General features: G+C 44.1%; 1 protein-coding gene and 1 pseudogene across 10 annotated transcripts in view; both read left to right on the forward strand.

The window, feature by feature from the left end:
- Positions 1-21,425, forward strand: part of LOC105487718 (amyloid beta precursor protein binding family B member 2) — a 410,283-nt gene that overhangs the window by 336,911 nt on the left and 51,947 nt on the right. The gene's annotated exons all lie outside the window — the stretch shown is intronic.
- On the forward strand, positions 15,648-15,758 carry LOC112427759 (small nucleolar RNA U13; annotated as a pseudogene).

Genomic DNA, 21,425 nt, shown 5'->3' on the forward strand with positions numbered 1-21,425 from the left:
AACTCCTTGGGCTCAAGTGATCCTCCCGCCTTGGCCTTCTGTGTATTATAATAGGGTATAGGCCAGGCTGCTGCCACAAGTACTCTGCAGTCCACTGGCTTCAGTGCCAGAAGTTAGTTCTCATGCCACAGCTGCAGTGGGCACCGCCACCTGGCAGAACAGCTCTGTGCCACTCAGGGGCTCAGGCTCCTTCCAGATTGTTGCTCTGCCATCCCTCAATTGTCATCCTGGCCTGACCAGGCCAAGTGACTTGTCTCCAAGTTGAAGACACCTGGAACTTGCACACCTCAGGTACAGTCACATTCCATTCACACCCCACTGGCCACACTCAGCTGCAAAGGACTCTGGGAACTAGAGTCTGTAGTTGCACAGACATTTGCCAAGTTAAAACTCAACCACCAAAGAAGAAGTTTAACAGCTAATGTTCTGACGCAGCGTGAAAACCAGTCGCCTCAGGTTTCTCACTCCCACGGCCTGTTGCTTCCTGTACTAGAGTCATTAAGCAGCTGTCCCCTCAGCTCCAAACCCACACTTCCCCACTCAGCTTTGTGATGCTGGGGCTGGGACTCTGCAAACCATGCTCCTGCTTCTCTCGTCTGCTACCTGTTAGACTGACGACTGTGCAGCACTCGAAGGCGAACTGCCAGGTGGAGGAGGAAGGAGGAACTTGCTCCCTCCTTTGCTTCCTATTTCTCTGAGCACCATCCTAGAAACACATCTTTATCCCAGTTGCATCGGTTCTGAACCCAGTTTGCAGTTTCTCCAACTTCACAGAAATGCAGAACTGGCTTCATCACATGCCTTCTTCAGAGGTTCCAGCACAATCAGCAGTCAAGCCCTCTTTTTAGGTCTCGGTCCTGGCCCTGGGGTCCCTCCTTCAAGCCTGGGGGCACCACCAGCAGCCAACAATGCCTCTTCCTCTGCAGTCAGAGGTTTTTCTCCAGGAGGTTCTTCCGTGATGCTTCTGTGTTTTAATGATTACAACCTCTCTCCTCTCTTCCCTCAGCCCTGCAGGTCAGAGCCCCCCTCTTGCAGTTGCAGCCTCCATGGGAGCTTTCTCAGGATCCCCTTTTGCCATTGTAGTTACTAGTTAAAATTCTTTGTGCTATTCTCCGTTCAAATGACTGGTGTGGTTTCTGTCTCCTGCCTGGTCCTGCCTGTCCCCTCCCTGGTTGACCTTTAAGATTGAATTAGCCCTGAATAAAAAGGACAGCCACTCACACAGTGCAGAGTCTGTGCGCCATATGGAGGGCAGTCAGGAACGCTTTTCTGAGCAAGCCAGTGTGGCTTTCTCTGTTTAACTACACCACACTGCAGGTGACACCGCAGCCCCTGTGCCAAGGAGGCTTCCCTTCTAAATTAGTAGAAACTGTCCGTGATAAAGGGCAGTGTTTTAGGTGACAGTGATTTAGAAATGGGTCTTAGCCGGGCGCGGTGGCTTACACCTGTAATCCCAGCACTTTGGGAGGCCAAGGCAGGTGGATCACTTGAGGCCAGGAGTTAGAGACCAGCCTGGCCAACATGGTGAAACCCCATCTCTACCAAAAATACAAAAATTAGCCAGGTGTGATAGTGCACACCTGGAATCTCAGCCACTTGGGAGGCTGAGGCAGGAGAATCGCCTAAACCTGGGAGGCAGAGGTTGCAGTGAGCCAAGATCACACCGCTGCACTCCAGCCTCGGTGACGGAGCGAGAGTCTCTATCCAAAAAAAAAAAGAAAAAAAAGAAAAGAAAAGAAAAAAAGAGAGAGAAAAGGAATAATGGGTCTCTCTTGTTTTTGAGCTGATCCGAAAGTTATCTCTGTTTCTTCTTGGTCATTGTTTTTTTTTCCCCTAGGAGTGATTAGGTGGGGTCTCGGTTTGGAAGAAGTAGAGTTTCCTGATGACATCTGGTAGGGGATTCTCTGAGCCAGACAGTAATGAAAGATTGATGGAATTCCAAGTCTGCCGATGAAAGTTTAATCTATGGTATGTGCTGTCTTGCCTCAGGGAGAAAAGTCTTCAGGGAGGAGCAATAATTCTCTCCCTACACTACAGTATTGTCTTGACCTCTAGAGTTAATTTCTCTTTAATGCAGCTCCATGATAAGCAAAGGCATCACGATTTACTTGACCATTTTGTTGACTTACACTGTGGTTCTATTTTCTCTCTTTAAAAGTGGCTTCCGTGCCTTCCATTAATCATGATGGGATGCTTGCGATACTTTCAGCACAGAATAACCTTTAAGGAAAGACATTGTAAGTGATTGTCCAAGAACAGTTTCCCTTAGAGGAAAGTGGGAGGGCATTTTCAGACAGATTGTTCATGGCGGTACTGTCCCTGTTCATGAATATATGAAGACGACAGTTTCTCCTGAGAAATACATCATCCATTTTGGTAACTCTGGCTCAAAGCATAGTTCAGGATTTCTTGTGAACATGTTTCAGTAACAGCCAGTGAAGTGTGGGGGCTTGAGGCTGTTGTGTCAAGACAGAGCAGAAAAGTCTGATGATGATCTCTGAACAGCGTCCTTCTGGCACTTCCCCTGAGTCCTGAGCCAGACAAAGGATGGGCCTTTCTGGATGCAGAGCGAGGGAGATCCATCATGTTTGATTCTCTGTGTACATCCTCAAAGTGCCATGATCTTCTTTGAATACTTGGAGCATCCCAGGAAGAGAAGAGTCATTTGAGTAAAGAAATAGCCTAACAACCCATGTAAACATGGGTGAGTGTTTTTGAGAACAGAGGAAGTCGTAACCATGATAACCCAGAACTTACGCAGATGTTCAGTGCATGGTTAGGTGCTTGAAGAATTACTAAAAGCCTTGTGTTGTTGCAAAGGAAGGTGCAGTTACCACTTTTCATACACGAGTTGTCACCTGGAATATTTTTACTCAAATGTCATCATCCTGATGATTTTTGGTTTCCTGGGGAGTCCAGTGACTATGAACTTAGTGCAGCACAGTTCGTCACTGGGGAAGAAGAATTTGAGAACATCAGGTGGAACTCAAGGAGTCTCATTGTGTATAATTATGTCAAGTTTTTGAGAGCTAGAGAAGGTGAAGAGAAGGAATACTGTAGTAGGAATCTCACCATTTGCAATGTAATCGTGCCTCTTCCCTTGCACTGATGCTGGGGTACTCTGTGTCCCACTCTCTCCACCCGCAGTGGAGATCATCTCTGGGGTAGCTGAAATATGGAGGTGCTTTCATGCAAGGATCACAAGTGCCATCATTCCCATTGGCACTCTTTTTATCAACATAGTAATATTTCCTCGAAATACTGTCCTGGGTCTGTTGGGTGCGGTGGCTCATGCCTATAATCCTAGCACTTTGGGAGGCTGAGGCGGGCAAATCACCTGAGGTCAGGAATTTGAGACCAGCCTGGCCAACATGGCAAAACCCTGTCTCTACTAAAAATACAAAAATCAGCTGGGTGTGTTAGCTCATGCCTGTAATTCCAGCTACTTGGGAGGCTGAGGCAGGAGAATCACTTGAACCCAGGAGGCAGCGGTTGCAGTGAGCTGAGATCGTGCCATTGCACTCCAGCCTGGGCTGCAGAGTGAGACTCCATCTCAAAAAAAAAGAAAAGAAAAGAAAAGAAAAAAATATATTGTCCTGGGTCAATCATAACATATTATTAAAAATAAGGAGAAATTTAACATGAGAGCTTAGTATTGTTCTCTTTTACTTTTAATATCTAGAAATTATCTCTAATTAGTTCATAGTGAGTCTCGACTAACGAGTTGGTGACTCTTCATAGAGTTCCCTAGAGCTATTTGATGCTGCCCTTCGAAGGCTAAAATTGTTGTTTAGAGCCCCTCAAAATGGCTTTGTATTTTTCTAACCCTCTTATGAAGTCAGAATTGGTGTTTACGTATCAGAGCTGTGAACTCAAGCCTTGGAATGGCTTGTGTTCGGAGGAGTTATTTTTTGATAGAGAAAAGTGAGAATGTAGGAGAATTACCCTGTCATGAATTTGCAGCTAGCCTTTGGGTGGACTGAAAAAGTCTTGGTCACTTGGGAGCCAAGGGTTCCTGCTGCTGTCGTACATGAGTCCACGTGAGGCTGCACCAGTTTCCCTCTGGGACCCACGTTCTAGTCTCCTCCTGCTCACTGGCCTCTCTGTGAAGATAAGAAGACAGTAGAGTTATGTTCCCTGCAGTCCCTTGAAGCAGCACACATACTTTGGGCTCAGGCACTGGGTCCCGTGTTTCTTTGTTGTAACTTCAACTGGGAATTCTGTTCTTCTTGGCTATTCCCCAAAGAGTGGCCTAGGGACGTGCTTGTTTGAAAAGGGAAGACAGGAAAGGAAATCAAAGACAAGAATTAGGAAATTGAATCCAGAGTCCTCAAGCAAGAGCCCAATTTCCAAGAGTAAAAAGGTCTTGGGAACAGAATCATGCAGGCGCGGTCATGGCAGCCAGAGGACGGAAACATCAAATCACAAGTGGGGCCAAAGAAAACGAAGGGAGCCAGAGAGTCAACTTAAAATGGAAAGAATAAACCTCTCCAAACCCAGGAAGAATGATTGAGGCTATAAATAAAGGAACACAGAGTGAGGGACAGACTCATTCTGTCTGCTCTGACACCATTCACCCATCTAGAGGAGTGTGATGGGGGAGGGGAGAGTCAGAAAAATAAAACCCAGAAAATGTTCTCATTCAGTCAGAAATTTTATACCAGAAATACTCCAAAGAGGAAGAAACATTTGAAAGTCCTGAGGCGGGACAGGATGAGGTAGGGGGCACAGGTACAGTCTCTGAGGGAGATCCGGACAGGAGGGATGGCAGGGACACAGTGGATGAAGACGGATGCTGACATGGCAAACAGACAGGTAATGTGATGGGGACGACAAAGCCAAGCAGACACAGGCGCCTTTCTCTCGCGGGCAGTGCGTTAGATAAGCTTCTGATTGCTTCTCTTTTTTTTTTTTTTTTTTGCTTTTTTGTTCTGTTTGGAATAGAGTCTCACTCTGTCATCCAGGGTGGAGTGCAGTGGCAAGATCTCGGCTCACCTCCACCTCCCAGGTTCAAGTGATTCTCATGCCTCAGCCTCCTGAGTAGCTGGAATTACAGATGTGTGCCACCACACCCAGCTAATTTTTGTATTTTTGGTAGAGACGGGGTTTCGCCACGTTGGCCAGGCTGGTCTCGAACTCCTAGCCTCAAGTGATCTGCCTTCCTCAGCCTCCCAAAGTGCTGGGATTACAGACATGAGCCACCAAGTCCAGCCTGATGGCTTCTCTAGTGCTCAGCCACCCACCCTGTCTTGCTGAGTCCGCCCCTTTAGGAAAACGTTCCAGCTGCATTTTCAAGGGCTACTTTTTCTCTGCACCAAGCACCCTGCCCACTGGAGAGCCATCTTCAGGCAGGGCTCATGAGCCTCATGCCCTGAACCCTGAGCTGCCCTGCCCGGGGTGTGGCAGGTCATGATAGAGTTAAGAGTCACTTTGCCACTGGACAATAGTTCCTGACACATGGCTCCTACCTCTCTGATCCCGAAATCCTTCTTGCCTCTTCCCTAAAGGAGAGCTCCTGAATGTGAATTTGTTGGAAACAACACCAGAAAACTGCAAGTCTCAGTCTTCAACTCAGCAGAATTAAATGTTCCTGTGTGGTCCTAAAACCAGGTCTGTCCCAGCAGGTGAACTAAACAGGGCACAGCAGGATGAGTTTGCAGGAATTTTATATATAGCACCGATGAAGGCATTAATGCCATTTTTCAAAGAGTTGACCCTTCTTTGATTACCAAATCTGTGAAATAGAGATTTAGTTCAGATTGAAAGTATCTGATCCCCTCTGACCCTGGCTGTCAGCACTACACCCCTACATGACCTACCTTTATACAAACCTGGAATGAGGATGGGAACAAGGATGAGAGGGCACATGTCATCCCTGAGTCCATAAGCAGCTTCTGAGCTCCAAAGAATTGAGTTGTCTTTTGAGAGAAGCCTCTTTCCTAACCACATGCCACAAGGTTATAGGGGGTGTGGCCCAACCTCGGCTAACCTAGGCTAGGCCACCTTTGCTCTCAGATGGGTAACAGCTGCCTGCTGGGATGCCAAGGCAAATCTGTTATACTCCACATTGGCCAAGATGGGGAGTATCATCTTGAAACATCCACACTCCTGACCCCATTTTCAAAGCTGTTCTTTGTATTCATTCTCCCGTGTTCTCCATTCATACATTCACTCATTTCAGTATGTGTTCATCCACTGGACTTACGCTGAGCCACCATGGTTAATGGCTCTGCCATCTAGTCAGCCATACAGGTCAGCAGTGTGGGAGCCCCTGACCCTGCTCCTGTGGGTCCTCCCCACCCACAGTGGTGGTCAGTCCTAAGGAGCCTACCTCCTTAATACCTAGGTCAGAGTTAAAAACAGGCAATCATATCGACAGTGTGTAATGATTCAAATATCCATCAGCAGGTAAATAGATAAACAAACCGTGGTGTATCGTACAACAGATATCCATACAGCAGTGAAAAGGAACCAGCTGTTGATACAGTCGGCCCTCTATATCTGCAGATTTTCTACATTGGCACATTCAACCAACTGCAGATGGGAAATATTTGGGAAAAAAAAATACACAAAAATAATACAAGTTTTTAAAAACAATACAGTATAACACTTATTTACATAGTTTTGCATTGTATTAGGTATTATAAGTAATCTAGAGATTATTTAAAGTGCACAGGAAGATGTGCATATGTTATATGCAAATACTGTGCCATTTTATATAAGAGGCTTGAGCATCCTTGGGGGTCCTGGAACCAATTCCCTGCAGACACCAAGGGACAATGGTATACACAGCAACATGGTGAATCTCACAATAATTGTGCTGAGTGAAAGAAGCCAGATCAGAAAAAAAGGTAGTGTGTGATTGCATTTATGTAAAATTCTATAAATGCAAGGTAAACTAATTTGTGGTGACAGAAGGCAGTTCAGTGATTACCTGGGGAAGGACAGAAGGCAGGGATTATAACGAGGCAGGAAGCATCTTTGAGAGTTACAGATAAATTAATTATGTTGATGGTGGTAGTAGTTTCACAGGTACATATATATATGTCAAAACTTATCAAATTGGATATTTTAAATATATGCAGTTTGTTGTGTATCAATTATACTCAATAAGGTTGTTTAAAATAAAAGTTTTAAAATATGCAGTGAGTGCATACCAAAGATTTATTTAACTCATGAGCCAGCTACCAACACCAGTTCAAAGGAGCCTAAGGAAGGCTGAGAATCTTCTAAACCTGATAACCAAGCCACCAGGAAGCACGTGTGCTTTCAAGAATTTGGAAAGGTTTCAAAAAACCTCAAGCCAGGAAGAATCACACACATACACAAACACACACGTCCTGCTGCCTAGACACAGCCTAATAAAACAGTTGAAACCAAAGGCATAACACAAATCATAACAGCAGCTAGAAGAAAAGAGAAAATGCTCGAATAGATGACTAAGGTGGATACAAAACTGATTAATGTCCTACTGGTAATGAAATCCTCACTTTTGGGGTTTTGTTTTTTTTTTTCTTAGCAGAAAGTTGCAAAAATTACTTGTAACATATTAATGTTCTACAAATTAACAACTACTCTCCCAGAGTCTGAGCCCTAATCACTAACCAGCAAAGTTAGATGAAAATACAATTCCCTAGAGCTGGGCTGTTCATTTCGGTGAAGGCCTTGAGCACTTGAAATCTAGCTGGTCTGAATTGAAATGTGCTGTAAAGTATAAAATACATGCCAGAATTCACAAACATTGTATTAAAAAAATGTAAAATGTCCCATAACAGTTTCATATTGATTACACATTGAAATGATAGTGTTTTGGACATACTAGCTTAAATAAAATATTAAAATTAATTTCACTTCCATTTTCCAATTGTTTAATGTGACTACTGGAAAATTTTAAATTACTTAATGTGGCTTGTATTGTATTTCTGTTGGACAGCACTGCCCTAGTGAAGTTAGTAATCCTTAGGAGGGTCTGTTAAGTATTGCTCTACTGTGACATTGAAAGACACAGTCCTCCTTTTGTCTTATTTCCAAGTGTTGGTTAATTTTTCTTAACTACTTCTTATGCCTGTTCCTCCACCCCTGATCTTTAGCTCCCATCTGTCTCTGTGTCCTTGACAATCTGCAACCCAAGTGATTTTTCTGATGGGTAAAAAGACATGACATGTTCCCTGCTGCTCAGGATGGAGCCAAACCCCACCGTGTGATATGGCCGGTCTCACCCCTGCCTGTCCCCATCCCAGGCAGCACAGCTGAGCCAAGCACTTACCCAGCTGCACCGAACTGTGCCTTCACACACTTAGCTAACAAGAATGTCACACAACAGTTCTCATTTGCACTGTGTGCCCTGCCTTTTGATTTTTTTTTTTCTTTGCTACTCTTTTAACTTTTTTTTTTTTTTTTTTTTTTTGAGACGGAGTCTCGCTGTGTCTCCCAGGCTGGAGTGCAGTGGCGTGATCTCGGCTCACTGCAAGCTCTGCCTCCCGGGTTCACGCCATTCTCCCGCCTCAGCCTCCCAAGTAGCTGAGACTACAGGCGCCCGCCACCACGCCCGGCTAGTTTTTTGTATTTTTAGTAGAGACGGGGTTTCACCATGTTAGCCAGGATAGTCTCGATCTCCTGACCTCGTGATCCACCCGCCTCAGCCTCCCAAAGTGCTGGGATTACAGGCTTGAGCCACCGCGCCCGGCCTCTTTTAACTTTTAAAATGCCGTTTGTGACCCCTGATTGGTCATAGTTTGAATAACACTGAATCTTGGTCAGGTTTTCTAAGAAGTTTTTGAGCTGAGCACTCTACCAGCTTAGTAACTGATGTTTAAAGAAGAGGAAATTCCACACTCACATCGTTTTGGGAAACACTGTAGGCAATGTCCTGCTCTCAGAGAAAGCCCCTAAAACCTCAGCTGCTGAAGGCTCTGAGCTGTCCCGCAGCCAACACTAGATAAGCAGAAGACATATTATTGGCTTCGTTATCAGTGAACCTTCAGAGGGCCAGCACTTCTGGGAACCACCAGGTCAGAAAACATGGTTCTAGGGATTCTGAATGAGAACATTGTTATCTGGGCACAGGATAAGGAAGCTAGATTTTCAGACTTTCATTTTCTTAGCCCCGCCCCTGCCTCCTGTGCCTTCCCTGAAAAGTGTTGTGTTCTTATGAACAGCACTTCCATTGCATTCAGTGCAGTAGTAAGTGATGATCCCATGATGGAAATCTCTCCTTCTTTGGTAGTATCATCACTGAAGACGTCCTTTATATTGTTAAATTGCCCTGGGATAAAAAACTGAAATGCAGATTTCTTTTAGATTTCAGTCTCTAGAAAATATTGTCTGTCAAAGGATTTGCATGTAAGAATTTGGTTAACAGGGAAAATTGTATAGTTTATCATGTTTCCCTTTTTGCTACAAAGTTTCAAGTTAAATTAAACCCTCAATTGCAGTAATTAAATCAGATAGAATCATATAACATTGCTGTTTTTGTGAATCAGAAATGGTTGAATGTGGTTCCAACTAATATTTTGCCTAATTTATAGAATTACTTTCTCTTCCTTATATTTGGCTTTAAATTTTACTTTTCTAAATTTATGATAGGCTGTGTGTGCCTTTTATTGTAAGCCACTTAATTCTTTTGGGAAGGAAATGCCATATAAATTTTGGTAAATAAACAGAGTTCAATTGTAATGCCCCATTAACCAGTGAGTGTTTAAAATACAGATTTTTTCTCTGACTTCTCTATTATTCAATAATTGGGAAATGCTATGCATTCTAAAACAGGAGTATTTTGAGGATTTTTTTCCTTCTGTAAAATCCCTAAGCAGCTAAAAGAGCACAATGTTCAAAATTTATCTCTACAGCTAATTAATATTTATTGACCTATCCAAATGACACTTGTGGCCTTCCCCATTAATCAGAGAATCGTAGTGTCATAGAACCACCTCAGCCCTAGAGGTACTTGCTTGCCAAACAAGTTTGGCAAGGAATCCCACCAGGAATCCCAGCAATTGCTAAAAGCATTATAGCTAATGGATGCTGTGAAATTTCTTAATATATTTCCCCCAACAAATTCAGTGGCATAGTGTAATTGTCTCAGCCCTTTCTTACCTAAAGGAAATGTCCTGATTCATCTCTCTACAGCTTTGAGCTTGCTTTGTCTTCACTGATGTAAGAGAAGGTGTAGAAGTTATTTATTAAGAAAAATAAAACCTGATACTATTTATTAAATTCACTAAGTCAAGGGTTAAAAATAAAGAGGGAAATTTTTTAAAATAAAAGATAAGGTTTAAATATGTCTACCCTGTACAAATTAGAGTGCTGCTTAAAAAAAAAGAGAAGATACGTATCTTAAGTGGTCAAATCTTGGGTCACTTCTAATCATAACATTGTTAATCATCCTCTTAGGCCCCAGAACTGGTAGAGCAGATTATACCACAGAAGTATGCTAACCAGGGCAGGAGGATAGAAATGGCTCTCATCATCCATATAGGGTACTATCTTTTTTTTGTTTTGTTTTGTTTTGAGATGGAGTCTTACTCTGTTGCCCAGGCTGGAGTACAGTGGCACGATCTCAGCTCACTGCAACCTCCGCCTCCTGTGTTCAAGCAGTTCTCCTGCCTCAGCCTCCTGAGTATCTGGGATTATAGGCATGCAACACCACGCTTGGCTAATTTTTTGTATTTGTAGTAGAGACAGGGATTCACCATGTTGGCCAGGCTGGTCTTGAACTCCTGACCTGAGGTGATCCACCCGCCTCAGCCTCCCAAAGTGCTGGGATTATAGGCATGAACCACTGCACCCAGCCCCATTTTTTTTAAACCTTTATCATTATAATTTAACCAGATTTCTTCCTGTGTATCTTACAGTGATCTGTAAAGTTGGCTTTCTTCATGTCCAAGGCCACATCTTCCTCATTCCTAACTTGAGATGTCAAGCCATGGAATTCCTTTTCTCCCTCTTTGTTCCTCTATTGATCCCATCTAGCTTTCTGGGGATTTACTGGACACTCGTGTATTCAGTCCCTAGCATGTGTCTGCCACTATGCTTGGCATCAAGGATGTGGCCATGAATGAGAACACCATGGTTCTTGCCCTCATGGGATGTACTAAGAGGAAGAGACAGGTAATGACATGGGCCCGTGAGTCCCATGAAGCACTTTCTAACATGACTGTCAAGCCCTATGCCAGTATTATGTGACATCCCTGTCCTTAGGACTTACTGCAGGTCCCACCTGTTCTGTTAGCATTTCTATCACCATTCGTGTCCTTCAGCACAGGCTAGGTTAGACTGTAATAACAACCAAAAATCTCAGTGGCTTGTAACAACTCTTCCTGCTAAATGTCCATGGTAGGTTGGCTGAAGACACGGCTTCCTGGGTCATTGTCCTCATTCTCTGTCTAAAGCTGATGATACAGTCACTATCTAGACTAGAGTATTGGCAACAATGGTGGCAGAAGGAAAAGATGCACTGACTCTGAACATTTCTGCTGGAAATGATGCTTAGTACTTTTGCTCACATTTCACTGGCCAAAGCAAGATGCGTAACTGCGCCTCACTTCAAGGAGTGGGGAAATATATGCCACCCCTACAAATGGGAGTGAATCTTCACAGCACACCGTGCCCTGTGCTGTCTTTCACCTCTGCAGTCATGCATGTCTTTATGGTACTAGATCTCTTCAACCTCGGGTTGTCACTAATGTCACAGATGTGTATGTCTCCCTGGTTAGACTGTGAATTCCTTGACGGCCAGTGCAATGTCTTATACTTCCTTGTGTGTGGTTCAACATGAGTGTTATACTTATATTAGATGCTTAAGAATACTTTTGATTATCTGAAGGGGAGAATAATCAGAACTGTGCACGTTTTGACACAATGGTTTACTGAAAGTCTCTGCACATTATCTCCATTAGTCCTTTCAGGACTATAGGGTGTAGCATTATGTCCCTTTTACAGATGAGGAAACTGAGACCTAGAACTTCTACACGACTTGCTCAGTTTTATACAAAAATGTGGCTGAACTGTGTCCGAAACCATGAATTCTAAATTAATGACTCAATGTTTCCTACTCCTTTTAGCTGTTAATATGGACACTGCAGTTATCTGGTGTGGAGGCCCACATGAGGGAAGGTAGAGGAAACTTCAGAAAAGGAGTTGAGGCCAGGTGCAGTGGCTCATGCCTGTAATCCCAGCACTTTGGGAGGCTGAGGCAGGCGGATCACTTGAGGCCAGGAGTTCAAGACCAGCCTGGCCAACGTGGCGAAACCCCGTCTCTATTAAAAATACAAAAAGCAGCCTGGTGTGGTGACCTGCGCCTGTAATCCCAGCTACTCAGGAGGCTGAGGCAGGAGAATCCCTTGAACCTGGGAGGCAGAGGCTGCAGTGTGCCAAGATGGCACCAATACACTCCAGCCTGGGCAACAGAGCTAGACTCTGTCTTGAAAAAAAGAAAGAAAAAGAAAAGGAGTTGAGAGTGCCTGAGCAGAATGGGGGTTTATCTCTTGGTACTTGGGGCCCAGCAAAGCTGGGATGTACTACATAGCAATAACTGCCAGCTTGTACTTAGCAGGTCAGTGTATTTGTTTGCTGTAGCTACAAATTACCACAGATTTACTGACTTAAAATAACAGAAATTTATTCTTTCACAATCTGGAGGCCCAGAAGTTCAGTATCAGTCTTCTGTTGTTTTTCTCTGTAAGAGACAGGGTTTTGCTTTGTCACCCATGCTGGAGAACAGTGGCGCAATCATAGCTCACTGCAGCCTTAACCTCCTGGGCTCAAGGGATCCTCCCTCCTCAGCCTTCTCAGTAGCTGGGACTACAGATGTGCACCACCATGTTTGGCTAATGTTTTTTATTTTTAAAAAATTTTTTGTAGAGATAGGATTTCGCCATGTTGCCCAGGCTGGTCTTAAACCCCTAGGTTCAAGCGATCCTCCCACCTTGGCTTCCCAAAGTGCTGGGATTTTAGGCTTGAGCCACCGTGCCAGGCCTCCACATCAGTTTTCCTGGGCCGAAATCAAGGTGTAGGCAGAGCTGCACTCCCTCTGGAGGCTCTAGGGAGGAATCTGTTCCGTGCCTCCTCCAGCTTGTGGTGGTTGCCAGCATTCTTTAGCTGTGGCTACATCACTGTCTCCTCTTCCAAGTATGTAATCTTGCTACCTCTCTCTTAGAAGGACACTTAAGACTGGATTTAGGACCCACTCAGGTAATCCAGGATAATATCCTCATGTCAAAATCCTTAGCTTAATCACATCTGTGAAGACCCCCTCACCGCGCACCCCTTTATTTTATTTTATTTTTTTTTTTTTTTGAGATGGAGTCTCACCCTGTTGCCCAGGCTAGAGGGCAGTAGTGCAGTCTTGGCTCACTGCAGCCTTCACCTCCTGGGTTCAAGTGGCAATCCTCCCGCCTCAGACTCCTGAGTAGCTAGGACTACAGGCAAGAGCCACCATACCCAGTTAATTTTTGTGTTTTTAGTAGAGACGGGGTTTCACCATGTTGGCCAAGCTGGTCTTGAACTCCCTACCTCAGTTTGTCTGCCCACCTGGGCCTCCCAGAGTGCCAGGATTACAGGTATGAGCCACTACCATGCCCAGCCATTAAATATATATATATGGCTGGGTGCGGTAGCTCACACCTGTAATCCCAGCACTTTGGGAGGCTGACGTGGGTAGATCACCAGAGGTGGGAAATTTGAGACCAGCCTGGCTAACATGGTGAAACCTCGGCTCTCTACTAAACATACAAAATTAGCTGGGCGTGGTGACGCGCGCCTATAACCCCAGCTACTTGGGAGGCTGAGGCAGGAGAATCACTTGAATCCAGAAAGTAGAGGTTGCAGTGAGCTGGGATCATGCCACTGCACTCCAACCTGGGTGAGAGTGAGACTTGGTCTCCAAAAAAAAACAAAAAACAAAAAAAGTATGTGTGTGTGTATATATAATCTATATAAGGTAACACTTGCAGGTTCCAGGGATTAGGACCTGATTTCTTTGGGATTTTTTTTCAGCCTTCTACAGTCAGGGCAGTGGGAGCCCCTTCTGCTACCCAGCTTTGCTCCTCCATCTTCCTCACCCAGCTGTCTTTCCTCTAGGTGGTACCAATTATATGGCATCTTAAATGAAAGGGCCTTTGGAGTCAGGCACACTGGTTGACTTCCTGATCTGCCTCTGTTAGCTGGGTGACCCTGAGCCAGTTACACACTGTGCCCCAGGGCCCTCTTTTGTAGAGATGGAAGCTTTGGAACCTTCATGCAGCTTGGTTATAAGATATTAAATGGCAGAGGGCTTGGCACGGGCCCCTGTCCCCTGGTGGGCACTCAGGAGAGAATGCTGTCCCGCCCTCTGCGCTGCCTCTCGCTCCGCCCTCCCTCATCTGCACTGGCAGCAGCGGGCACAGTGGGCTGGAGGCAGAGGATGCTGCTTGTTGAGATTCCTAGAGCACTTCCTCCTGTTTATTTTTCTCAGTGAAGTTAACAACAGACAACGTTTATTAAATAATGAATCATTCTTTCCTAGAAGGATTATTTCATTTCATGGGTGAGCAGTTTATTGCCAGAGAATGATGTCTTCCCCCAAAATGATGTATAACATGGTTTGGTACCTAAGTTTTTAGACACTTGAATGTTTTTTCTCTCTTCCACTTAAACTTGAAGGTGGCGAAATGTAGTGCATATTCATTCACACTCTGTTCATTTCAGGAGACACCCACAAGCAGGGTGGGGTGGCTGGGGCCCACTTCGACCTCATATTTTCCTGTTTCTACAGGACTATATAGAATATTTACTAAATACTAGGTATTCAGTAATAAATACCATAAGCCTTCCTAGGTAATTAGCCTGTTAAGAAAAGTAAGCAGTTGTATAATTGGCAAGGAAATTAATACAAACATCTAAACCAAGAAATATCAAGCCTTTTTTTCTTGGAATTTTTTTCATTTCACGTATATTCCTTGTCTGCCTTCAGAATCTAAAATTCTGGCCCACTTTGTTTATAGAGTAGTCCCTTTAGATATTGGCCTTATTTTTAGGCCTCTTTTTCTTTTTTTTTTTATTTTGGAGACAGAGTCTCAACCCAGGCTGGAGTACAGTGGCAAGATCACAGCTCACTGCAGCCTGGATCTCCTGGGCTTCAGTGATCTTCCCACCTCAGCCTCCAGAGTAGCTGGGATTACAGGCATGTGCCACTTCACCCAGCTAATTAAAAAAAAAATCATATTGATGGGGTCTTGCTGTGTTGCCCAGACTAGTCTCAAACTCCTGGCCTCAAGTGATCCTCCTACCTGAGCGTCCCAAAGTGCTGGGATTACAGCTGTGGGCCACTGTGCCCAGCCCATGTTAGTCCTAGGGCTAGGATTACTTGCCATTACCGCACACTGTTGATTATTATAGCTATATATGCAGCTTTAAAATTGGCTACACTGATTCCTTCTACTTTATTCTTCTGTTTATAGGCAGGTGCCTGTAATCCCAGCTACTCAGGAGTCTGAGGCAGGAGAATCACTTGAACCCGGGAGGTGAAGGTTGCAGTGAGCCGAGATCGTGCCACTGCACTCCAGCCTGGGCGACAGAGCAAGACTCTGTCTCAAAGAAAAAAAAAAAAAAAAGAAAGGTGGTGTGGGGACAAATCAAGGTAACACATGTACAAGAAATAAATATTATTGATCCTTTAGTAGTTCATAAGGTTCATAAGCATGGTGATTGGCCTTTCATGTGCATGTCTGAAATGTGCCTTCCACAAACCTTGTTACAAAGTTGGCACACAACCATTGATGTGAAAGAAAAAAGATGAAAATAAGAGGTCCTTGGTGGCAAAAATAATAAAATGGCTCTTTGGTGGTTAAAAGGACCAATTTGGTCCAATCTCAACTCTTTAAATAAAAAGGAATTTTGCTTGAGGTAAGTAATTTAGCTCCTTTGTGGAAAGTTCTTTGACTTCTAAGATGATTCAGAGTTTGGAATTACTGATTTAGTCTTCTGACTGTATCAGGAGTCTTTAAATATACATTTTCCATTCAATTAATAAGTCATGAGTCCTGTTAATTTATCATCAGTGCAATCAGAAACCATCAAAGTAGACTCTGAGTTGCCAGCCTTTACTTCTGGTTAATCCTGACACATCTCATATGTCATGGATTTCTGAAATTCTGAAACTGAGATTGCTTATGGTTCCAATTGGTCACTGGATTGTTGTGTTCCTAAAGAAAGATTATACAGCTCACTTCAATGATGCAGTTTCCCCTCTTTTCCTCAAAAAATTTTGTACATGAGTGAAGAAAGCAGAATCTGTGGTCCCGTAAAGCAGTGATGCTCAAATTCAAGTGCATGTCAGAATCCACTGTGGGTCTTTTTCAAACAAAGCTGGCTCTGCCCCAGCCTCAGTGGTTCTGATTAATTCAGTAGGTGTAGAGTGGAGCCTGAGAATTTGCATTTCTACTAAGTTCCCAAGTGACACTAATTCTATCTGTGGACCATACTTTAAAAATCAGCTGGGTGTGGTGGCTCACCCTGTAATGCCAACACTTTGGGAGACTGACATGGGAGGATTGCTTGAGGCCAGGATTTCGAGACCAGCCTGGGCAGCATAGCAAGACCCCATCTCTAAAAAAAAAAAAATAGCCAGGCACGGTGTACCTGTAGACCTAACTACTCAGAAGGCTGAAAATTTAGAGCCCCTTTCAAGACCCTAGGAGGAGGGCTAGCAGTTAGATCACATGGTTTTTGTAAAATGGTTTTGCAAAAGGAAGATATTTTTGTATTCTAAAAAAAAAAAAAAAAAAAAAGGCCCCAGAAATTGTCTAAACTTTAGGTCCTACAAAACCTAGATCAGCTCCCTGGTAATTGATAAATATAATTAACTAATATATATGAAAGGAATACAGACTGTACTCAAGAGAAGTTTTTTGTAGGCTAAGCAGTCCCTAAGTCCCAGGAATGAGGATACATGGGGACTTCATCTCAGAGAACAGGAGCCCCATATGTGAACTTTGTGTGGAACTTTAATTGAGTGAGCTTAATGGAGCATTTAGGCAGATGAAAATTCAAGTTGATCTTCACTCACCTGCTAAATGATCAGTTTGCTGTGTGTGATGTATCAATTTATTTGTGACAAGAGCAGACGATTTGGAGAATGAGACAGGTTCAGATGTTGGCTTCACCTCTTACAATTGAGTTCACTCATTCCCTCTGAGCCTATTTTGTTTACAAAAAGGGTGTTGGTAATAATAATAGCTAATTTAATAGGGCTAATGGGGTGCTATAGTGACATGATAGATATGACAAATGCTCTGAAGATAGAAAATGCTGCTCAGATGTTAGTAGCTATACAAAGCTAACAAATAGTATACTCATCGTTTATATTAATAGAATGACTAAAAGGCCATTCTGCTAGAGAAGGAGTCAGTAGACTTTTTCTGCAAAAGACCAGACAGTAAATAGGCTTTGTAGGTCATGCTGTCTCTGCCATGTTAGGCAAAAGCACCCACAGACAAGATATAAATGAATGTGCATGGCTGTGTTCCAATAAAGCTGTTATTTATAAAAACAGGTACAGAATGGTGATACACTAAAACTGATCTAAAAGGACACTGTTTGCTGGGCGTGGTGGCTCATGCCTGTAATCCCAGCACTTTGGGAGGCTGAGGCAGGCAGATCAGTTGAGGTCAGGAGTTCAAGACCAGCCTGACCAACACAGTGAAACCCCATCTCTACTAAAAATACAAAAAATTAGCCAGGCGTGGTGGCGCACACCCATAATCCCAGCTACTTGGGAGGCTGAGACAGGTGAATCGCTTGAACCATGGAGGCGGAGGTTTCAGTGAGTGGAGATCACACCACTATACTCCATCCTGGGTGACAGAGCAAGACTCTGTCTCAAAAATAAAATGAAATAATAAAAGGACACTACCCTTCAAATTAGGAACTTCCAATTGAATGTGAAGATAAAACAAATAACAGCAACCATATATGATGTTTTTATTTAAACTCAACACTGAAGGATCAAAATTATATCAGCCTCAGTTTCTGTGGCCTTCTAATGTAGCTGATATCTCTTTAGGGGATGAGGGCACATAGGTGGAATAGGAAAAGCAAACTGAGGAGGAGGAGAGAGGCAAGATTAAGAACAGTTGAGGGTGAAAATAGCCACTTGTTTGTTTTTATGCTTCTTGGCACTGGAAGTAGTGATCATTGGGTAAGCTCCTGCTTAAACCGTCCTCTGGGATTCAGCCTCAACAGTAAGCTCCTGAGCATGGAGTTTCGTGACCACCAAGAAAGTAAAGTGGTTCTATTTTGTAATCTCCTAATGAATTTTTAAAGATGACTGATGGTGTCCAGGTCTGTCAACATGGAAAACTGAGATAAACCCGTCAAGAGACAGTTGCCCATCCATCTTAAAAGGGAAGTTAATTATGAACCATGAATAGAGCCGCTATAATCATTCACATACAGGTTTTTGTGTGAATAGAAGTGTTCACTCATCTTGGGTAAATACGTAAGAGTGGGATCACGTAAATACGTGTTGTAGGGTGACAGCATGCTTAAGTTCATGAGAAACTGCCAGCCCACTTTGTGTGAAGCTGTGCCATTTTGCATTCCCAACAGCAAAGTAAGAAAGTTCCGGTTGCTCCACATCCTCACCAGCAGTTGGCATTGCTAGGATTTTTTGGTTTGTTTGTTTGAGGGTGGTGGTGGTGGTGATCTTAGCATTCTAAAATGTGTGAAGTGGTAACTCACTGTGGTTTTAATCTGCATTTTCCAAACCAATGTTGAGCATGTTTCATGTGCTTGTGAAAAACATTTGTCTTCTTTGGTGATGTATCTGTTCAAATGTTATTGCCCATTTAAAAAACTGTGTTGTTTGTTTTCTTATTACTGACTTTATTCATAGTTGCCAAAACTGGAAACAGTAAAATACCTGTCAACTGGTAGAAGGATACACAAACTCTTGTACATCCATGCAAAAGAATTCTCAGCCATAAAAAGGAATGAACTGTTGATACACTCAACAATTACGCTAAGTGAAGGAAGCAAGTTTCAGAAAGCTAGGTATTACAGGACCCCCTTTATATGACATTCTGGAAAAGGCTAAACTGCAGGGACAGAAATCAGATCATTGGTGGGCTGGCAGTGAGGGAAAATTATTATTTATTTTTAAAGAACTTCTCTTGGCTTCACTCCCTAGCCCCTACTGTCTTACTCTCCTAACCCCACCTTCCCAGCCATGGGTTTAGTATCAGTTTCAGCTTGAGTTTCTGAGGCAGAAACACAAACATGATTTTGTCGAATTATAATCATGGAACTTGCCAGACAGCCAGCTTTGTCCTTGGCCCTCCATGACTCTGTCCCTATGTGTGCAGTATCCCAGTATTGCAAGTATTCCTTGCAATTCTGCCTTCCAGGGAGAGCAAGCCAGGGGGTTGAGTGGGGAGATGGTTGAACATTTTAAGAATTGAAAGGACCAAACGTGGTGGCTCACACCTGTAATCCCAGTGCTTTGGGAGACCAAAGTGGACGGATCACTTGAGGTCAGGAGTTTGAGACCAGCCTGACCAGCATGGTGAAACCCATCCCTATTAAAAATACAAAAATTAGCTAGACATGGTGGCACATGCCTGTAATCCCAGCTACTCGGGAGGCTGAGGTAGGAGCATTGCTTGAACCCGGGAGGCAGAGGTTGCAGTGATCCAAGATTGTGCTACTGCACTGCAGCCTGGGTGACAGAGTGAGACCCTGTCTCAAAAAAAAAAAAAAAAAAAAGAGAATTGAATGTTATGCTCGTTCCCTTAGGATTCTGAACCATGGAGGATAACAATTTATGCTCACCCTCACTACCCCCTGCAGCAGTTAGGAAGAAGAGATGTGGTGGGTGGTGGGAAGATAAGTCAAATCTCTTTATAGTACAGGGAAGGCCAGGGAATGGCCCACAGTCTTTGGAGGAGTGAGAGGTTTTTCCTGCTGAATATTGCATGAAGAAAATGAGCTATGCTGCCTGTCTAGGGCTTGGGAATCTCTTCCACTTAACAAAGATTCTTGTTATACACATTTATTATAAATAGCCTTTGCATTTTATAGGGCTGAACAGGAAGACTCCAGGCCATTGAGCAGGTGAATTTCTTTTCCTTTTTTTTTTTTTTTTTTTTTTTTTTTGAGACGGAGTCTTGCTCTGTAGCCCGGGCTGGAGTGCAGTGGCCGGATCTCAGCTCACTGCAAGCTCGGCCTTCCGGGTTCACGCCATTCTCCTGCCTCAGCCTCCGGAGTAGCTGGGACTACAGGCGCCCACCACCTCGCCCGGCTAGTTTTTTGTATTTTTAGTAGAGACGGGGTTTCACGGTGTTAGCCAGGATAGTCTCGATCTCCTGACCTCGTGATCCGCCCGTCTCGGCCTCCCAAAGTGCTGGGATTACAGGCTTGAGCCACCGCGCCCGGCCTTCTTTTCCTTTTTTTCAAAATTTTTGTTAGAGTTGAGTTAAAGAGATACCGTGGCAACCTTGGAGGTCTTTTAGATAAAGGGCACATCCTTATGTGAGTGCAAGCTGAGCTTCTGCTGTGACTGATAAGTCTTGTGGGGCAGTGGGGGCTTTCTTTTACAAATACACATTATAGATTCCTCCAGGAGCAATAACCAGGTACACAGTGCTTTTTTTTTTCTTTCTTTTTATTGAGATGGAGTCTCACTCTGTCACCAGGCTGGAGTGCAGTGGCGCAATCTCAGCTTACTCCAACCTCTGCCTTCCCGGTTCAAGCAATTCTCCTGCCTCAGCCTCCTAAGTAGCTGAGATTACTCAGTGCCACCACCCCCAGCTAATTTTTGTATTTTTAATAGAGATGGGATTTTGCTGTGTTGGCCAGGATGGTCTCCATCTCTTGACCTCCTGATCCGCCTGCCTCAGCCTCCTAAAGTGCTGGGATTACAGGCGTGAGCCACTGCACCTGGCCTACAGAGTGCTTTAAAATAAGTTGGGAATATTACTGTTAGTCCACAACTCCCTGACTTTCTTTTCTTTTTTTTCTTTCTTTTTTTTTTTTGAGACGGAGTCTCGCTCTGTCACCCAGGCTGGAGTGCAGTGGCCCGATCTCGGCTCACTGCAAGCTCTGCCTCCTGGGTTCATGTCATTCTCCTGCCTCAGCCTCCCAAGTAGCTGGGACTACAGGTGCCCACCACCACGCCCAGCTAATGTTTTGTATTTTTAGTGGAGGTGGGGTTTTACCGTGTTAGCTGGGATGGTCTCGATCTCCTGACCTCGTGATCCGCCCACCTTGGCCTCCCAAAGTGCTGGGATAAACAGGCGTGAGCCACTGTGCCTGGTCTTTTTCTTTTCTTTTCTTTTCTTTTTTTTTCTTTTTTGAGACAGAGTCTCCCTCTGTCACCCAGGCTGGAGTGCAGTGGTGTGATCTTGGCTCACTGCAACCTCTGCCTCTCGGGTTCAAGTGAATTCTCATGC

This window comes from Macaca nemestrina, chromosome 3 (genome assembly GCF_043159975.1).
Source record: "Macaca nemestrina isolate mMacNem1 chromosome 3, mMacNem.hap1, whole genome shotgun sequence".
NCBI classification, from domain to species: Eukaryota; Metazoa; Chordata; class Mammalia; order Primates; family Cercopithecidae; genus Macaca; species Macaca nemestrina.